The sequence below is a fragment of the Bos indicus genome, chromosome 3 (genome assembly GCF_029378745.1).
Source record: "Bos indicus isolate NIAB-ARS_2022 breed Sahiwal x Tharparkar chromosome 3, NIAB-ARS_B.indTharparkar_mat_pri_1.0, whole genome shotgun sequence".
Taxonomy (NCBI): Eukaryota; Metazoa; Chordata; class Mammalia; order Artiodactyla; family Bovidae; genus Bos; species Bos indicus.
In genome coordinates, this window is record NC_091762.1 from 73,147,319 (window position 1) to 73,166,888 (window position 19,570).

General features: G+C 34.1%; 1 protein-coding gene across 2 annotated transcripts in view; it reads left to right on the plus strand.

Annotated features, from left to right (window-relative positions):
- Window positions 1-19,570, plus strand: part of NEGR1 (neuronal growth regulator 1) — a 1,040,964-nt gene that overhangs the window by 76,147 nt on the left and 945,247 nt on the right. The window lies entirely within an intron of this gene.

Sequence of the window (19,570 nt, forward strand, 5' to 3'; positions counted from 1 at the left end):
TTTGTATCTTTTTATTTTTTTATTTTTTATTTTTTAAATTTTATTTTATTTTTAAACTTTACATAATTGTATTAGTTTTGACAAATATCAAAATGAATCCACCACAGGTATACATGTGTTCCCCATCCTGAACCCTCCTCCCTCCTCCCTCCCCATACCATCCCTCTGGGTCGTCCCAGTGCACTAGCCCCAAGCATCCAGTATCGTGGATCGAACCTGGACTGGCAACTCGTTTCTTACATGATATTTTACATGTTACAATGTCATTCTCCCAAATCTTCCCACCCTCTCCCTCTCCCACAGAGTCCATAAGACTGTTCTATACATCAGTGTCTCTTTTGCTGTCTCGTACACAGGGTTATTGTTACCATCTTTCTAAATTCCATATATATGCGTTAGAATACTGTATTTATGTTTTTCCTTCTGGCTTACTTCACTCTGTATAATAGGCTCCAGTTTCATCCACCTCATTAGAACTGATTCATCATACATATAAGATTATTTTCTAGTGGCATTGAATATAAAATAGCTAGCACTTTGTTAGAATATAAACATTTAAAATAGCCTAACTAGAAAAATGCTTTAAATTATTGCATCGTTCTCAAAAGAAAATAATGATATATTTCTCTTTGACACAAGGTTACCTCAGGAGACTGGTATAGACTGTAATGAAAAAATATTTTCTCATTGCTTAATTAAACCATATTTCATAGGTGATGCTCTTTAACTATAATCTACTTTATTGTAATATTTCTATCAATGAAAAAATACCAATTCTTATCTTCCTAAAAGAGCTTTACTAGAAATTCTAAAGTCCTTCTACATAAAAATTATACAGGAAAAAAAAATATCTGCATATTTCTGTGGAGAGCCAAAAATGTGTAACTCTATTTCATTATTTGAATGAGTAACTTAAATGTAAAATTAAATAAAATCTATTTGTATTCAGAGAGTTAATAACGAATCTTATCACAATGTAACAGAAATATGTTGACATAAACTTGAAGTATATTGTTCTGGTTTATCTGTATTTTTAAAGTTAAGATTACAGAGACTACTATTTGAAAATTTATATCAGTATTTCATAGTTTGCCAAGTTCTATATGTATGTAATTATTTCCTTTCCATTCTATTGATAGTATCACTAAATATGCTGAATTCTTTAGTGTAGATTATAGTCCCACATCACAGTTAGGAACTCTAGTTTATGGATAGAGAAGAGTAGAGATGTCAACTTTTTCCCAGATCATGCAAAATTATTCTTAAAATCAAATGGAATTATGTCTAGTTCCTTAGAGTTCTATTTTCTGTTCTTTTGTATTATTAAATCTCCAGATTTTACTCAACAGTAAAGTCAATAAAATTACTGACAGTATTTTAATGAAGGGGATTCTTTGTTCACTTGTTCTGTTACGTATATTAGATTATGAGGATAAATATTTTTCTAAAATGTAGACATATGTAAATTATTGGTTAAAAAGTTATTAGCTATGTTTTCCAATAAATTAAATGTTTTTTTTTAATCTAAGAGATTTTAATTGACAGTAATTCAGTAAATATTTTTCAAGAGATGAACATAGACACTGAACAAATGGCATATCAAATATATTACATCTCAACATTTTCTCAACAATCACCTTTCCATAGTATAAAATTAATATTTTGTTGAACTTGGATCCCACGTATTTGTAAAATATTGTTAAAGTACTATACATAATATGTATATCATAATTTAATATAAAATGGATTCTTAATAAGCATAGTTCGCAATGATTTGGTTTTATAAAACTTTGTTAACTGTTTTTGATTGTTTTATCCACCAAATCTTTTCTAAATCTTAAATAACCTGCTTATCTGTTTCCATTTTTTTCTGTCTCAAAAAATGACTTCAATTTTGTGTCTTAAGTAGAAAGACCTCTCTGTGAGAGTGTACACAATACCCTCCACGTCTTTATTACATGTTCTATCTCTGTCCTAGGGTCCCCTTTTTTGGTATGATTTCATTCCAGATGGTTCATAGACACGGTGTTTGTCCATTTTTACCCCGATCCAATTTATATCTCCTTGAGTACTAACTCAATGGACGTAAGTTTAAGTGGACTCCAGGAGACAGTGAAGGACAGGGAAGTCTGGCTGCTGCAGTGCACGGGGTCACAAAGAGTTGGACACAATTTAGAGACTGAACAACAACAAATAAGTACTTTGAAATGGTGAAGACATCATACATAATCAGGAAGAAAGACTAATGAGATTCATGTATTGAGATCATCAAGCAAATAAAAGTAAGACAAGCTCAGAAGCAATTTTTTTAGGTTCTTTGCACTGATGACAAAATAAAGATAAGTCACTTTAAAACACCAGCTATTGTATTATGCCCTCTTGAATGAAAATGAAGCTAAGATATAAATAATTTCATAAAATCTAACATGAATTCTCTCTCTTTTAATGATTGTCTCAACTATGAGGACTCAGCCTCTTTGATCTCTAACTCATTGCTCATCTTTGTGTACTGAAAAAAATATCAACTCATGGAGTGAGAACAAAATAAGATATCAAGGTTAGTTCATTGGAAGATGTGGACATTAAATAATTCAAGATTATAAATGTAGAAAGATAGCAAGTTATGTGCATAGCAGCCTCTAATTATGAGGCACTTTAACACCCCATACAAAATTAGTATCACTGGGTACTTGTGTGCCGTGAAGTTTAGAATGTTGCCATTTCTTGAATACTCAGTGTTCCTATTGGCTCAAATATTTTCATAAATTATTTGTTTTCTTCTTATGCCATGTTTTTCAGAAATAGGTTTGTGCCAAAACACAAGTATAATCATCTGTTAACAATGTGTATTTGATGCTTTTAAAAATAGCATTTCCTATACACACTCACAAAATTGCCTGACCTTCCTCCTCCACAGAATTAATCATGCCATCTGTGCTCACATTATATTTAATCATACTTCTGGTATAACATTTATCACATCACATTGCATTAGAATTAGTTTTATGTCTCTTTGTTTTTCCTATTAAACCATGTGCCCATGAGACTAGAGATACCTCATTTGTTTCTGTGTCTCCACAAACTCTAGCATCAGGTCTGGCACAGAGTAGACATTCAGTAGGACAGCATCTGCATATTTTTGGAAAACCAACCCAGTAAACGAATGGAGGTATTTTTTTTAAACAAAAATCACCTGTCATATCTCACTCTTGAGTATGAAACTTTGTTAAAAATAACAAAGGATTGTGACTGTAAAGAATATTAGAAGATTAACACAATTCAAGTTCTGATTCCAATTTAATGCACATATACCTAGGCTTGACACTGCACCTCTAGTATTTGTCTAGTATTATGTTTAAGGCAACCTTTAAGTAGATGAAGGTCAGAGAGTCAGTCCCTCACTCTTCTGGCTCTTAAGAATCTTGGTATAAGCGTCAACCCAATCTGGTTTTCTGATACCTTGAAAATTCAAGTAGGGAATGACTGTAAAATGAGACCTTCTAATACCAATATGTGGGTTGGATGAGAAGATAAAATTAGAAGTACCTTGTCACTGTAAATTGAGCATCAGTATTTTATTTAAAAATAACTTTCAAACTACGTATTAGCCTTGAAATTTAGTGACTGTTTTTTCCTAAATAAAATCATTTATTTTTATTGTCTTTCTAATTCTGATCTTGTGTTAGAAAAATTCTACATTTGCAATATAATAGAGTTATTCATACTTCAAGCACTTAGCTATGACTGTCATCAAAACAATTTCACGTTTGCTTATTGTTTTATATTATATTCCACAAGGGCATATAATTTTATTTTTAAGCATTGTTATATGTCCCTGTGGTTCTGAAAACTTGACTAAATCTTCCATGACAAGTTACAAAAGGGAGACTGAAAATATGTTTGATGTTTCTCACAAATAAGAATCAATTACTATAACCTAGTAACATCTTTAATCCCATAATATTTTATTCTCATTTGAAAGTAAATGTAAGACTCCTAATTGTTATGTATATATAATAGCTTTGGAGTAGAAGTGAAATCAGTGTATCTGTATATACACATCACATAGCTCATTGACACTACTCTGATTATTTTTACATAGTTTTTTTTTTTTTTTTTTGTCCTTTTAACACAAACTGGAACAATACTGGAAAGAAGTCAGCATGTAATTAGTCTGGATATATGAAAAACAGATTGTATTCTTTCACATGCTGTGAATTGTGAGCGAGCCACAGTGTTGTAAAAGATAGCAAGAATCAACAGCTTTCCCCCCTTAAAATCTCAGCATTCTTGACTTTTCACACATCACTGCTTAGAGAGCTGAAAAACACAGAGGTTGTTCTACTGATATGATGACTATTGACTGAAATGGCTGGATTGGTTAGCATTTATTGGCTTATGTCTTATCTCTCTAAAGATTCTTTCATTCTTGAAATCAATTTTGATCTTATTTGGAGCTTATGTGCTGAAGAAAAAAAAATGATGGGGAAGAAGGAAATGATGAATTTTTTTCTCATCAAATGGAAAGTTTAGAAGATCTAAAGACCTTTACAAGGAACCCTATTGAATGATCTTTATGATTATAGGCAAGAAAAACATTATGCAGTCATTTACATAATTCAAGTTGTCATAAAGGCATCACCATATAGCTTTGTTATATGCAGTCTTCGCCTTCTAGCATTTTTATTCTTATCTTAACATTTTCTCTATATGACTCTCTAGTAAAATTAAGCCAGTCATATTAAGCTTGAGGGATTTGGTGATCATGACCATTCCTATTTTAATTTCTTATACTAGTCTATTAAAATCAGATGTTTCATTAAGATGAATTTAATCAAGTTTTAAGCATAAAATGACTATTCAGAAAATACATACACTGCATTTAATTGATTTTTAGGCATTCCCCCCACCCCTCCCACATTTTAATGCCTTTAAAATAATGATGCTTCTTAAGATCCACCCTTGTGGTCAGTCAGGCAGTAGTAATGGCATAGTTGTCCTCGCTTGTGCGTGGACAAACTTCATCTAAGCTATCCTTATTTTTGTCACTTCATTTGAGTTATGTGCATTGTTAAGAGTACAAGGGTGTAGTTTAGTTACCATTTAAAATGTTTTCAAATACTGAACTAATGATGTTAAATTCAAGAGTATTCTGTTCACAGAAGACATGAAAAAAGAACAAAAGGTATAAATTTGATATTAGTGGAATAATTAATGCACTTTTTTTTTCAAAGCTGTAAGCAGGTACCTTATAGGACATAACAAAATAAGATACAATTAATTGAACACGTGTTGTTGTTTCTGAAATATTTGTAACATAATTGTATGACATTTTCACACAAATCAAATGAAGGCAGTAGACATTGGCAGATCTTTTGGACTAAATGAAAAAAAATTCAAATTTTATAGAGCTAATATTAACTATCATATATCAAATGTAACTATTTTAAGTCATTTTATAATAGCATCTAGGGAGAATGTTTATTACTGGTAATGCATAAAGGAAGGGTCCATCTTCCAATTATAGGAAACTTAGAATTACTGGAATATCCCTGGTGGCTCAGATAGTAAAGTGTCTGCCTACAATATGGGAGACCCAGGTTCAATCCCTGGGTTGTAAAAATCCCCTGGAGAAGGAAATGGCAACCCACTCCAGTATTCTTGCCTGGAAAATCCCACTGATGGAGGATCCTGGCAGGGTACAGTCCATAGAGTCGCAGAGTCGGACATGACTGAATGACTTCATTTTAAAATAAAATAGACTCCAAACACATTCTTTATTGAAAAATTGAAAGATTGTAACACAAAATAATAATCTTACATTATTATCAAAATCCTGAGTTGCCTTATCTTCCAAATATTTGGAGTGATTTTTTTTAAATTTTTTAGTCTATATTGCATTTCTGTTTAAGCCTAGGGTAGCAATGTCATTCGTCACCTCTTCTTCATGTTCTGGCCAGCAACCTCTCCAGATTTATCAAATTGTTTTCTAAGCTGGTATAATCTATTTAACTTTTTCTAATTGTTCTTCTAGTCAAAAATATGAAGTAGAAAAAAGATAAAAGAAGAAAATAATAAGCCAGAAAACATATTTTTAAGAAAAATCAAATTGAGTATTTACTTCTATATCAGGAGTAGATTTGGCTACAAGTGATAGAAAGCACTAAATGACAGTTGTTAAAACAAGATAGCAACTGATTTCTGTCACACGTTAATTTCCAAAGGTAAATGGTTCACTGTTAGTGTGGTGTTACTGAGTGTCATGGAACCAAGCTCTTTACACATTGTTAGAGTTTACATTTTCTTTATCCCCAAAGAGACCTCATGGCCTACTGTCTCTCGAGTACCAATATCACAGTATTGTTCTAATCATCGGGAAAGAGGACAGACAAAGAACCCATTTTGCCAGACCGATTGTCCTTTCCATTTCCTCTACCGCCAATCTTTAGGACAGAAGTATGTATGCCCCTGGCAATGCAAAAGACTGAAAAATGTGACCTTTATTATGGGCAGTCAACTCAAAAGCAGAGGTGGTTTTTCAGCTCAAGAAGCTGAGAACTGGTGGGGAAAGTTTCTGGCTCATTTCCCTACCAATCCTAGATCTTTGAACAATCAAAAGAGCAATGATGCATTATGGTCATTGAGAGAAATTTTTGTCTTATTTTGCTTAAAATGTTTGAGATAAATATTAATTTCCCATTGAAAGTGAAAGTCCCTCAGTCGTATCTGACTCTTTGAAACCCCATGGACCGTAGTCTGCCAGGCTCCTCTGTCCATGGAATTCTCCAGGCAAGGATATTGCAGTGGGTAGCCATTCTCTTCTCCAGGGGATCTTTTTGACCCAGGATCAAACTGTGGTCTCCTGCATTGAAGGAAGATTCTTAATTGTCTGAGCCACCAGGGAAGCTCCAGTTTGCCATTAGGGCTTAGTTTTTCCTGAAATGTCTTAATGTTCATTTAATTTAATAAATATTTATTAGTTATGAAGTCTGTGCTTGTTACTCAGGCACTTTTTTGAACAGTTCCGGAATTACTATTCAAATTGAATATTGTACAAATGGTCCTGATGAAGTTGTGCAGTGCAGTGGTCCTAACACTTTACAAAAAAATGTAAATATAAATACTGAACTGAATTTTAACTAGTTTCATCAAAATCTGCTTTTGATATGAATAATCTAAATTGGCTCAATCTGTAGCTTTGGAAAAGCCTTATTGTGTCTTTTAGATCATAGACCTTTACCAAATGTAGAGGTGTCTTTTTCTGCTTTTAAGCAAAATATCTTAATTACTCCTTTGTTTTCATCTTTTATTCTTAGATCTATAAGTTGGGCATATAAATACTTTTCCTTATTGGAATATCATGTGAAAGTGAAGTCGCTCAGTTGTGTCCAACTCTTTGCGACCCTAAGAACTGTATCAGGCTCCTCCATCCATGGGATTTTCCAGGCAAGAGTGCTGGTGTGGATTGCCATTTCCTTCTCCAGGGGATTTTCCCGACCCAGGAATTGAACCTGGGTCTTCCGCATTGCAGGCAGACACTTTACCCTCTGAGCCATGTAGAAGATATTTTTTTCCTATGGATAAAAGTAGGGAAAGTTTCAGCATTTAAAAGCTTATGTTGCCAAATGTTGGACCATGCGCTGACATTGTGCTACTGGATTAAGTGGCAGGTTTATAGCCATATATATTTAGCCAGTTTATGAGAAATTGCTTTTAAAAAGCTCATTTTTAAATATTTAATCATCAGTCTACCAGAATCTACTTCTTTTGTCAAAGATACTATAAACTATCTAAAGTAAAATATAGTGTTTTGAAATCTAAAAGTAAAGTGGTTAAAGTAGAACTTCTGTTGATTAAGGTTTTATTTCCAATCGTGCCATTTGCAAAATAAGATGGAATTAATTAAGGTGTTTTATGCAATTTTTTGCTTTTGTTTTTTTAATACTTAAAAATAAGATTTTCTAATCTTTGACTAGCATTTTCAGTACTGTAATTACTAAAATTAATTTGAACACTTATTCCCTTGTCTCACCACCATATTTTGAACGCAAGAGCAATAGAACATTGACTGTTGGTAGAACAAAAAGGACTTATAATACATAGCTTTTTGCACTTTCCTCAATTTCTGTGACTGACGTCATATCATTAAAATTTTCAGATAATTTTAACTATATAATCTAAGGAAATCTTATAATATTCACTGATATAGAAATTTGAAACTAAGTTCTTTGTTTAATTGTCCTGAAATACATGTTGTCTAAAATCTACTTGCCACTATTATATGGAACACAGGGAAAGAAGAAAAGGATATTAAAATTTTAATTTTAATCTCAATTATTAAAACGACTTCTTGTGAGACTATGTCTTATTATCTCAATTTGCCAGAAATTCTTTTATTATAGTTACACTTATGTCATTTTCTCTCCTTCAGTGATTATTTTTGTAAGTACAAAATTGCATTTTCTCCATAATTTTCACAAAGAAATAGTATCTCAGCATGTATTAAGGCAAAAATAAATAAATGTTAAAATGAAGTTCAAACTTGAAACAAATAGATTATTAAGAATTTCCTGTGGTACTCTCGTGCTTAGTTGCTCATTCGTGTCCTACTCTTTGCAATCCCATGGACTGTAGCCCGCCAGGCTCCTCTGTCCATGGGGATTTTCCAGGCAAGAACACTGGAGTAGGTTGCCATACCTTTCTCCAGGGGATCTTCCGAACCCAGGGATTGAACTCAGGTCTCCCACATTGCAGGCAGATTCTTTACCAACTGAGCCACTAAGGAAGCCTTAACCTTTTCCAAATACTTTCTTCATTGGCATAACATCACTTTTTTAAATTGTAAATTTTTAGTGCTCTTCCCTGGTGGCTCAGATGGTAAAGAATCTGCTTGGAAAGCAGGAGAACTGGGTCGATTCCTGGGTCAGGAAGATCTCCTGGAGAAGGGAATGGCTAGCCAGTCCACTATGCTTGCCTTGAGAATCCCATGGACAGAGGAGCTTGGTGGGCTACAGTCCATGGGGTCACAAAAAGTCAGACATGACTGAGCGACTAAGCACAGGCATGCATTGGTCCACCCAACTTAACTCATTTGGAGGAAGGAGGAGGCAGGGAGCTGGTGAACCAGAGTAAGGAAGAAGACATAGATTTCCTGAAAGCTAATATTGGAAATATCTTTTGGTTATACCTGTGTAACTGCTCTCAGTTTTCCTTCAACTTGAATCACCACCATCACAACAACAAAGAGAAAAATTACCCTTGGTTTTGATTTTTAAGACACAGTATATACCACCTTAGAATTATTGCCCACATTAAGATATGCATTGTTTCTCAGCCTATTGATGAAAGACTCCAGTCATGGCTAATTCTTTTTGTATTTCTAGGAATTTCATATAGAATATGATCCCTGGATATCATGATGCATTTCCCCCACCCCTCAAAAAAGGTCACTGTCTATATCTTATAGGGCTTTTAAGTAATATACCATAAAATACTTGAGTTCTTTTCATGCTTTTATAAAAAATACCTCATTTTTCTCTCCAAGTTTTACATTTTATGAGGTTTTTTGGGGGGGAGGTGGTCAGGTTGCTAGTTTAAAAATGAACAAATTACATTGCATAACACAAATTTTTATTACATCCTAGAAGAATAATTTTAATTAAAATTAGCATAGGTTTTTAAAAGAATTTATGCTTGGCAACTAAAAATGTAGAAGCAGTTTAAATTTACCACTCCCCCTAGGAAAATAATTTATCTGAACTGTGTACTAGAAATTAAGAATGGGTAAAATTTGCAGTTATTAGGAAATGTTGAATAAGTACCAGGAACAATAACTCTTGACCCTCAAAGTGATGTACTCATTTTTCTAAAGTACTTTGGTGATGGTTGTGTGGTATATCATGATTATGAGCCTCCTTCAATTAAGCCATTATTGACTACACCAGAGATTTGTCTGTGTGGATCACAACAAACTGTGGAAAATTCTTTAAGAGATGGGAATACCAGACTACCTTACTGGTACTCTGAGAAATCTGTATACAGGATGAGAAGCAATGGTTAGAATCAGCTATAAAACAACGAACTGGTTCAAAATTGCAAAAGGAGTACATCAAGTAAGTATACTATCTGCTTCTTTAACTTCTATGCAGAGAGCATCATATGAAATGCCAGGCTGAATGACTCAGAAGCTGGAATCAAGATTTCTGGGAGAAATATCAACAACCTCAGATATGCAGATGATATCACTCGAATGGCTGAAAGTTGTGAGGAGCTAAAAAGCCTCTTGATGAAGGTTAGAGAGGAGAGTGAAAAAGCTAGCTTAAAATTCAGCGTTCAAAAAATGAACATCATCACATCTGGTCCCATCACTTCATGGCAAATATATGAGGAAAAAATGGAAACAGTGACAGATTTTACTTTCTTGGGCTCCAGAATCACTGCGGAAGGTGACTGCAGCCATGAAATTAAAATACACTTGCTCCTTGGAAGAAAAACTACGACAAACCTAGACAACATATTAAAAAGCAGAGACATCACTTTGTCGATAAAGGCCCATATAGTCAAAGCTATTTGTTTTTCCAGAAGTGATAATTAAGAGTTGAACCATTTAAAAAAAAAAACAAAAAAACAACTGAGTGCCAAAGAGTTGAGGCTTTCTAACTGTGGTGCTGGAGAAGACTCTTGAGAGTCCCTTGGAGAGCAAGGAGATCAAAGCACAAACTCGACTCTGAAGATTTATTGTAAGGATTGACGATAAAGCTCCAGCTCCAGTATTTTGTCCACTAATGCAAAGAACCGACTCTGATGCTGGGAAAGGAGAAGGTAGAAGACCATCAGTGAAGACCCTGATGCTGGGAGAGATTGAAGGCAGGAAGAGAAAGGGGCAACAGAGGATGAGGTGGTTGGATGGCATCACTGACTCAATGGACATGAGTTTGAGCAAACTCCTGGAGATAGTGAAGGACAATGAAGCCTGGAATTCTCCAGTTCGTGGGATCTCAAAGAGTCAGACATGACTTAGTGACTGAACAACCTATTACAGTGGGTGAATATGGGTATTGAATAAAGTGCTATGTGATTATCCTTGATAAATCTCTGTGCCTCATTGTCATGATGAGACTGTGATATGATTGACAGAAGGGTGCCAACAGATATATGCATGAGAGGAGTCCTTTTAATTTTTAAGCTAAAATGTACTGCGCATGGACAGTGTGTCTGTGGATTTCATGCCATACAACAGATTATGTAGCAGCCACTGTCCGTGTTTTGGGCCCCATATGCATGGCCTTTCATGAAGCCAGTGAAGCATCTGTAAAACATGAAGATCAAATTAGAAACTTTGAGAACCTCTTTTTTTGCCATTCACATGACATATAGTTAAAAAACCAGGATCTTCAGAAAAACAGGGATAAACAAAGAAAAATTCAAAAATGCCCTGTGTGAAAGGCACAGTGAGCTTCCCCCAAATCCTGACCAGGACTTCACGTTTATCAGAAGCTTTGATGATACTAGCAGCCTCCTTTGTGCTGAAGAAGACTGTCTTTACTGTGAGGTTGTGGAACATGGTTCATTTTCCTGTTTACTATTCCCTTGGGAAGTCAAATGTATATGATGTGCCTGGTTGCAGACTAGTTCAAAGTCATATAGTTGTGTTTCATGTTTTTGAGAGAACCAACTTGTGAATCTTGGCAGCTTCTCAGAACATGTTCCCTCTGAACTTTAACTCTAACAGGAAATACTTCCTGATAAAAATTTCACTTCTCTGGATTCTCAAAGTTAGATATCACATATTTAATTAGAACAGCATGCTACCACTAAAATAAAAACTCCTCATTAGTTTCATCCTGTGGTTTAGTACTTTTTATGAAACAAGCTAACGGAAATATCAGCCCTCTTCCCTTTATCATTCTGATATATATATTTACAAAGGAGAGCAAGACTTGTTAGCTCTGTAACATTTATCTTCTTCTAGGAAAGAAATAGGCCCCTGTTTTCATACATATGGAGAAATTATGAGAGAGATAAACGTTTGAACAAATATTAATGCCACTTACTGTGTTCAAATAGTTTCTGCTGTAATTTTGTGATGGATTGCATTTCCTGGTGATTTTAATGCATTTTCCAGTTTTATACTCTTTTCAAATATTTATAAGAATATTAAAAAGTTTATTTTATGTATTATTTTTATGTTGTATAGGGATTTTATTAATTGAATTAAAGTAATGAAACACTACTCTAGACCAATAGCATCCATACATTTTGTATCTTCCCTAGATTTTGTATTCCCTGAGGATGACTTTATATTATGATGGTAAACTCTGGGAGTTGATGTATAGGGCTAAGTCCCAAAGAGTTAAAATGCTGTATTGAAGATGTTTTTAGAGTTATAATTTGACCTGGGGTACATCCGTATGTTATTAAAAATGAACTTTTTAACAAAGTATACCTATAATCTTCTATAACAAAGAATACAGTATCATCTAGGAATAAAGGAGTATTACATGAAAAAAATCATGTCCCTGATACTAAGTTAGAAAGATAATTAAATTATAATTCTGGCCTTAAAATGTATTTTTATCTTGTAAGGATTTTATGTGTGCAATTCTTTCCTGCCAAATAATCTCAGCAATATGCGTGCTTAGAAGAAATACAAGAATAATGTAGTTCCTGTATATTCCATTTTGAGTCACAAGAATACCAACACTAAAGTGATATTAAGAAGTGTGTGCCTGTTTGATACTTGCTGTTACATTATGCTGGATTGATTATCAGATTTTTTTATGTAGAACTTTCTTGATTATTCTGTATGAAATAATCTGTATTCCAAAGATAGACAAAATTCCTTTTTTTTTTTAAATTATAATTCATCCTAATATAAGATTACCTTGGTGACACAGACAAACCAAAAACTCTACATATTCAATTGCCTGGAAAATCAGACAAGAGTGAAAATTCTTTTGTCTGATGGAGGTGTTTGCTTCTTTTATTTTAGGCCCAAAAAGGTTATGTGTATACTTAGTGAATGATTCCATCACTTAACTTGTTCTGTAATATGACTTTAGAAAAGTATTTGTCTCTCTTCACAGAGGTCAAAAACCATAACCTAGAAATTGATGTTCTTTAACGTGAAAAATGTGTTAAATATTGCTGATGTACTGAATAGAAATAATAAACAAGAGAGACAAAATCATCAGTAACTTTATACATGGAAATAAATATCAGGAATTTAAACTGATGGGGAACTATCTTAGCATTCAATGCTAGAATACCAAGGCATTTATATATATAAAAAAAATTCTAGGTTTGATAAATTCTATTATTCCCAGGTGGCACTAGTGTAAAGACCTTGCCTGTCAATTCAGAGGATGTGAGAGATGTGAGTTCTATCCCTGGATTGGGAAGATCCCTTGGAGGAGGAAATGGCAACATCTTACAGTATTCTTGCCTGGAGACTCCACGGACAGAGGAGCCTGGTGGGCTACAGTCCACGGGGTCGCAACGACTTGGACTGAAATGACTTAGTACACACAGGCAAAATTCATAAACTGTAACCTGAAAAGTCAATGTAATAGCTAAAAGGAAAAAACCCACCATTCTAATTTGGCATTACCTAATTTGATTTAATAGTGGTAATGCATAGAATATTTGAAACTTAATTACTATTTTAGTTGCATAAGTGAAATATTATTCTTCTTACTGAATCATTGCTAAGCATATGTCTCATAAAGACATATGCATATGCCCTCCTAGACTGTAATTTACATTTTTAATATTTATAATTTGCAATTAGCACTATCATTTGCTTTTTATTTAGGAAAGTATACTGAATCAGCACTCTTAAAATTTTAAGAAAAAAATCCATATTTTGTAATGTTCTTCCTAGAGTATATTATACTGTGATGTATTTTACTGTCTGCCAAAACTGCTCTCTTTTAAAGCAGAAGATAAATTGTTCTTTATCTCTGAGCAGTGCCTTTTCACCACAGCCAGTGGGATTCAATACCACTGATTCTTTTTACAATCTTGGTTTAGAAAATTAAAGAAACTCAAGTAGCACTGCTGCAATCCATTCATGGCTAATACATCTTGTCTCGCATGACTGAGGACAAGTGCCCTCCAGATTAAATTTTGCTGCTCAGCACCCTGCATTTTCATAAAATATAGTCCTTACATAGCTCCATGAATATCCCAAGCATGTGGTTTAATTTAAACTAACATGCTTGAGTCACCCATTTAAATAAAATGTTTGTAATGTTCCAAAACTATTTTATAAATGAATCTTCTTAAATACAATAAGCAAACACTATAATTTCAAATGAGATAAAACAATAACTATATTCAGTGATAAACAAGAAGATCTCCAGGGAGGATTACCTGAGTTCCTGAAGGGAGTACGCGTTTGTTTCTGAATGTTGATCTGTGGAAGGGGAAAGTGGTGCTGCCAGCTAATGCTGCAAGTCATTTTAAGTGCTGGACCAACACACCCTGCTTTCTTATCCTCTGTGGCTATGCAACAGAGATATAGTTGAGATGAATGGCCTAAAAAAGTTATCCTTTGCTGCAAGGCTCTATTTAGGTTGCACACTGCCCCATTTTCAATTACAGTTTAAAGCTAGGCTTTGATATGTACTTTGATAAAGTGTATTCATAAATTGATCATATGTATGTGATTTCTATAAGGGTAAATAAGAGAAAAAGGGATTCAAGAATTTGTAAAAAAAAAAGTCCCCACTAGAGAGTTACTTATTGTGATGTATATATATGCCAAATGGATGTTTTTTATTACAAAATATACATCCTGAAGCCTAAGCATGCACGTTAGATTTTTGTGCGCTTATTAAAACAAGACAGTCGAAGTAAACTTTGATACTGTAACTTTGTCTTCTGTGTGTATGTGTTTCTGGTTTTAATGTAATCAGTCAGATAATGCCTCACAATTGTAAACATTAACTTCGCTTTAGAAATTATTCATGGAAATTTTGACCACATAAGAATGATGACAGGATCAATATGAACCTAACATTTTAAGGAGAGAGGATCAGTTCACACTCTAATGATCTGTGTGTACATATTTATTAATGTTCTATAAATCCTTTGGAGGGATAGATTATTAGGAGAATATTATGGATACTGGGCCCTGTATGAGTATTGGAAATTTTAAGGGAATCACATCAAATGATCTGTTTGTATAGTTACTGAGTCATCATATAAACTTTTAATTCATTTATTGTTTTGCTTTTAACTGCTATCCAGAACTGGCAATAAATCATTCAAAAGTTAAATGCCAATTCTGACTTGACTAATGTTTAAAAAATAAAAATAATCATTTAATTCTATTTAGAATATTAGAAGTATAAAGCTCAGAAAATTATACATCCATATTTAATATCACTGAAGCAGAAGGGTGATAACTAAATATAATAGGGAAACAGCTATTCTTTTAGATTTTCATGAATCATGCAAATAATGTAAAGTCTGGAAATATCCCATGAGAAGTAATAATAACATATAGGACTCAGATGGCTGCCAACTCTATCTCAGATATTCAAGAGAAATAGACATCATTGACTTTAAAGGAAAGTCACCAAAAACTCATTTTTAGAAGTACAGGTACTAAAAGGAAGAATATTATTCATTTTCTTCCAATTAACAAACTGTTGCCAAGAATTAAACAATGTCAATTCCATAGGGGGAGTTACCTTCAGGCAGCTAGCTTATTAAATATAGAGCATGTGAAGATTTAAAAAGGGATATGACATTGGTGGTCACATTGAAAGAGAAAGTTATGCCTGTAGTTATTGAGAAAAATTCCAAGCTTCTTGATCTCTATAAGTTCATAATTTACTGATAAAACTGAACCTTTTGAATGGTTCATCTTTCTGAAATAGTTTAGCTTTGAAACTTAATTATGCCATTTTCAAGCAAAGACAAAGCTAAAGAATGGCATAGGGTAGCTAGTATGAGTCCCTTCATATTCATCTCATGAGAGTACAGTGATCAGCATGTACTTTAACATTTTTTTGGTTTAAGGAACCAAAACTGGCCTAAGGCTTAGAATGATTTAAATATGCTAAATGGCATTAAATTCTCCCTTATGTATTGACTAAATTGACCAGAATGGAGAGGTCAGAAGGAAAACTGCATGAAGCATATATGTAATTAACGAAGTCTATCATGGTAATTATGACTTTTTACAACAGCAAGTTATGCCTGGATTTGAATAGTGATCCTACCACCACTTAATTTCTTTAAGTCTCAGGTACCTATTCAAAATAGGAGTTTGAAAAGTACCTACCCCAGCAGGCTTTGGGTGAAGATTAAATAAGATCATGCATGTGCAAAGTTCTTACTATTCTACCTGGCCTGTGGTTCAAATGTTTGTTGCTATTATTATTAGTCCTTTAAAATATACTAACTTCGATTAGGTGTTACATGGCATGTTTATAAAAATGATGTTTGTAATTCTTTTGTCTTGGACATTTAATAAAGAATTAAAAAGTAGAAGAAACTCAAAATGTTATAGTCTAAATTCAAGAAAATACGAAATTCAAGACTAGGTTGTATTATGACTTGTTAGCTGTTTTGTGTAGCATTCGAGTAATTCATAAGGCCAACTCTTTAGTATAATTGATCAAATCAAATAAGTTTCAAATTAAGTTTCAATAAATATGCTTCAACAAATTGAATACTTGACATGTTTTGAATACTATGTTAATACCTCATCCATTTTATTTCAATACCTGTTTTCTAGAAAATAATGTTTAATACAAATTAAACATAAATAAATGTCCCTCAGGTGATCAACAATGGCAGAACTTGTGGATAAACTTTTGTAAGTTAAGAAATTTTGTTATTAAAGGCTGAGTTCTGTAGAACTCTCAAATGGTAAATTGTGATGGATGAGGATCAACCCAAAACAAAGAAAGCTCTGCCTGGCTAAAAAGAAAGACACTGGGAACCAGAATACCACCTTTCTAGTAAAAGGAGAAAATGTATTTTTGGCATTGAAATTGGTCACCAAAATGACAACATTCTGAGTCCAGAGCGTTGGACCACAACAATGATTTCTTTTGACTCAGCAAAAGAAGATAAATTTGACCTAGATTTTTATATTCCTGTTGAAGAAGGAAATTGGCAAGCATTTTACCTGCAAGAAAGAAATAACAGCAATAAAACCCAATATGGATATCATTTTCTTCTAGTGGCCAGTGAAGATCTCATAAAGGACAAGACTGATGACAGTCTTGTAGAACATTTATTTTTACATTTTCAATGTTTTTGTAAATGTACTATCTCATTGAGTTCCCAAAGAAACCTATGAGGTTTTATCATTTCTATTTTAAAAATGAGGAGTAGATTCTTAAGATAGAATAGAGTGCAATTCTAAGAGTAATGCATTGAGAGTTTGGGCGTTTCAGATTAAGACCATATTTTAACATTAATTAGATTTTTTAGTTTCTTGAATTTATAAAATGAAGTGGAACAGCCTTAGCAAAACCTTAAAATACATCATAATAACATATCAGCTTCTGTCAGTTCTGTGTCTAATAAGTGGCTGAACTGAGATTTTAGCGCTGGAGGAATCATCTGGCCGAGTCCACTTTTTTCCTATTGCTGCCTTTCTGGAATGGTTTTGGATATACATTACCTTAGTCAGGAATGAATGTGATGTCCAAGAGGAAGTGTCCTTAGTGATACAAACTGTCTACCAGAGATCAGTGGAGAAATAACTCCAGAAAGAATGAAGAGACAGAGCCAAAGCAAAAACAACACCCATTTGTGGATGTGACTAGTGATGAAAATATTCAAGTCCGATTTTAAGAGCAATACTGCATAGGAACCTGGAATGTTAGATCCATGAATCAAGGCAAATTGAAAGTGGTCAAACAGATGGCAAAAGTGAACATCAACATTTTAGGAATCAGTGAACTAAAATGGACTAGAATGGGTGAATTTAACTAAAATGACCATTACATCTCCTACTGTGGGCAAGAATCCCTTAGAAGAAATGGCGTAGTCATCATAGTCAACAAGAGTCCAAAATGCAGTACTTGGATGCAATCTCAAAAAACGACAGAATGATCTCTGTTCGTTTCCAAGGCAAACCATTCAATATCACAGTAATCCAAGTTTATGTCCCTACCAGTAATGCTGAAGAAGCTGAAGTTGAAAGGTTCTATGAAGACCCACAGTAACTTCTAGAACTTGCTCTCAAAAAAAGATATCCTTTTCATTATAGCGGAGAGGAATGCAAAAGTAGGAAGTCAAGAAATACCTGTAGTAACAGGCAAATTTCACCTTGGAGTACAGAATGAAGCAGAGCAGAGGCTAATAGAGTTTTGCCAAGTGAACACAGTGGTCATAGCAAACACCCTCTTCCAACAACACAAGAGAAGACTCTATACATGGACATCACCAGATGGTCAACACCGAAATCAGAATGATTATATTCTTTGCAGCCAAAGATGGAGAAGCACTATAGAGTCAACAAAAACAAGACTGGGAGCTGACTGTGGCTCAGATCATGAACTCCTTATTGCCAAATTCAGAGTTAAATTGAAGAAAGTAGGGAAAACCACTAGACCATTCAGGTATGACCTAAATCAAATCCCTTATGATTATAATGTGGAAGTGAGAAATAGATACAAGGGATTAGATCTGATTTTCAAAGTGGCTGAAGAACTATGGACAGAAGTTCATGACATTGTACACAAAGCAGTTATTGAGACACCCATAAGAAAAAGAAATGCAAAAAGGCAAAATGGCTGTCTGAGGAGGTCTTACAGATAGCTGTGAAAAAAAGAGAAGCAAAGGCAAAGGAGAAAAGGAAAGATATACCCATTCGAATGCAGAGTTCCAAAGAATAGCAAGGAGAGATTAGAAAGCCTTCCTCAGTGTTCATTGCAAAGAAATAGAGGAAAACAATAGAATGAGGAAGACTAGAGATCTCTTCATGTAAATAAGAGATACCAAGGGAATATTTCTTGCAAAGAGGGGCTCAATAAAAGACAGAAATGGTATGGACCTAACAGAAGCAGAAGATCTTAAGCAAGAGGTGGCAAGAATACACAGAAGAACAATGCAAAACAGATCTTCACGACCCAGATAACCACGATTGTGTGATCACTCACCTAGAGCCAGACATCCTGAATGTGAAGACAAATGGGCCTCAGGAGGCATAACTGTGAACAAAGCTAGTGGAGGTGGTGGAAATCCAGTTGAGCTATTTCAAATCCTAAAAGATGATGCTTTGAAAGTGCTGCACTCAGTATGCAACAAATTTGGGAAACTCAACAGTGGCCATAGGACTGGAAAAGATCAGTATTCATTCCAATCCCAAAGAATGCTTGAACTACAGCACAATTGCATTCATCTCACACGCTAGCAAGTAATGCTCAAAATTATCCAAGCCAGGCTTCAACAGTACTTCAGCAGTGACCTGTGAACTTCCAGATGTTCAAGCTGGATTCAGAAAAAGCAGTCGAACCAGAGATCAAATTGCCAACATCTGTTTGATCATTGAAAAAGCAAGAGAGTTCCAGAAAGATATCTACTTCTGCTTTATTGACTA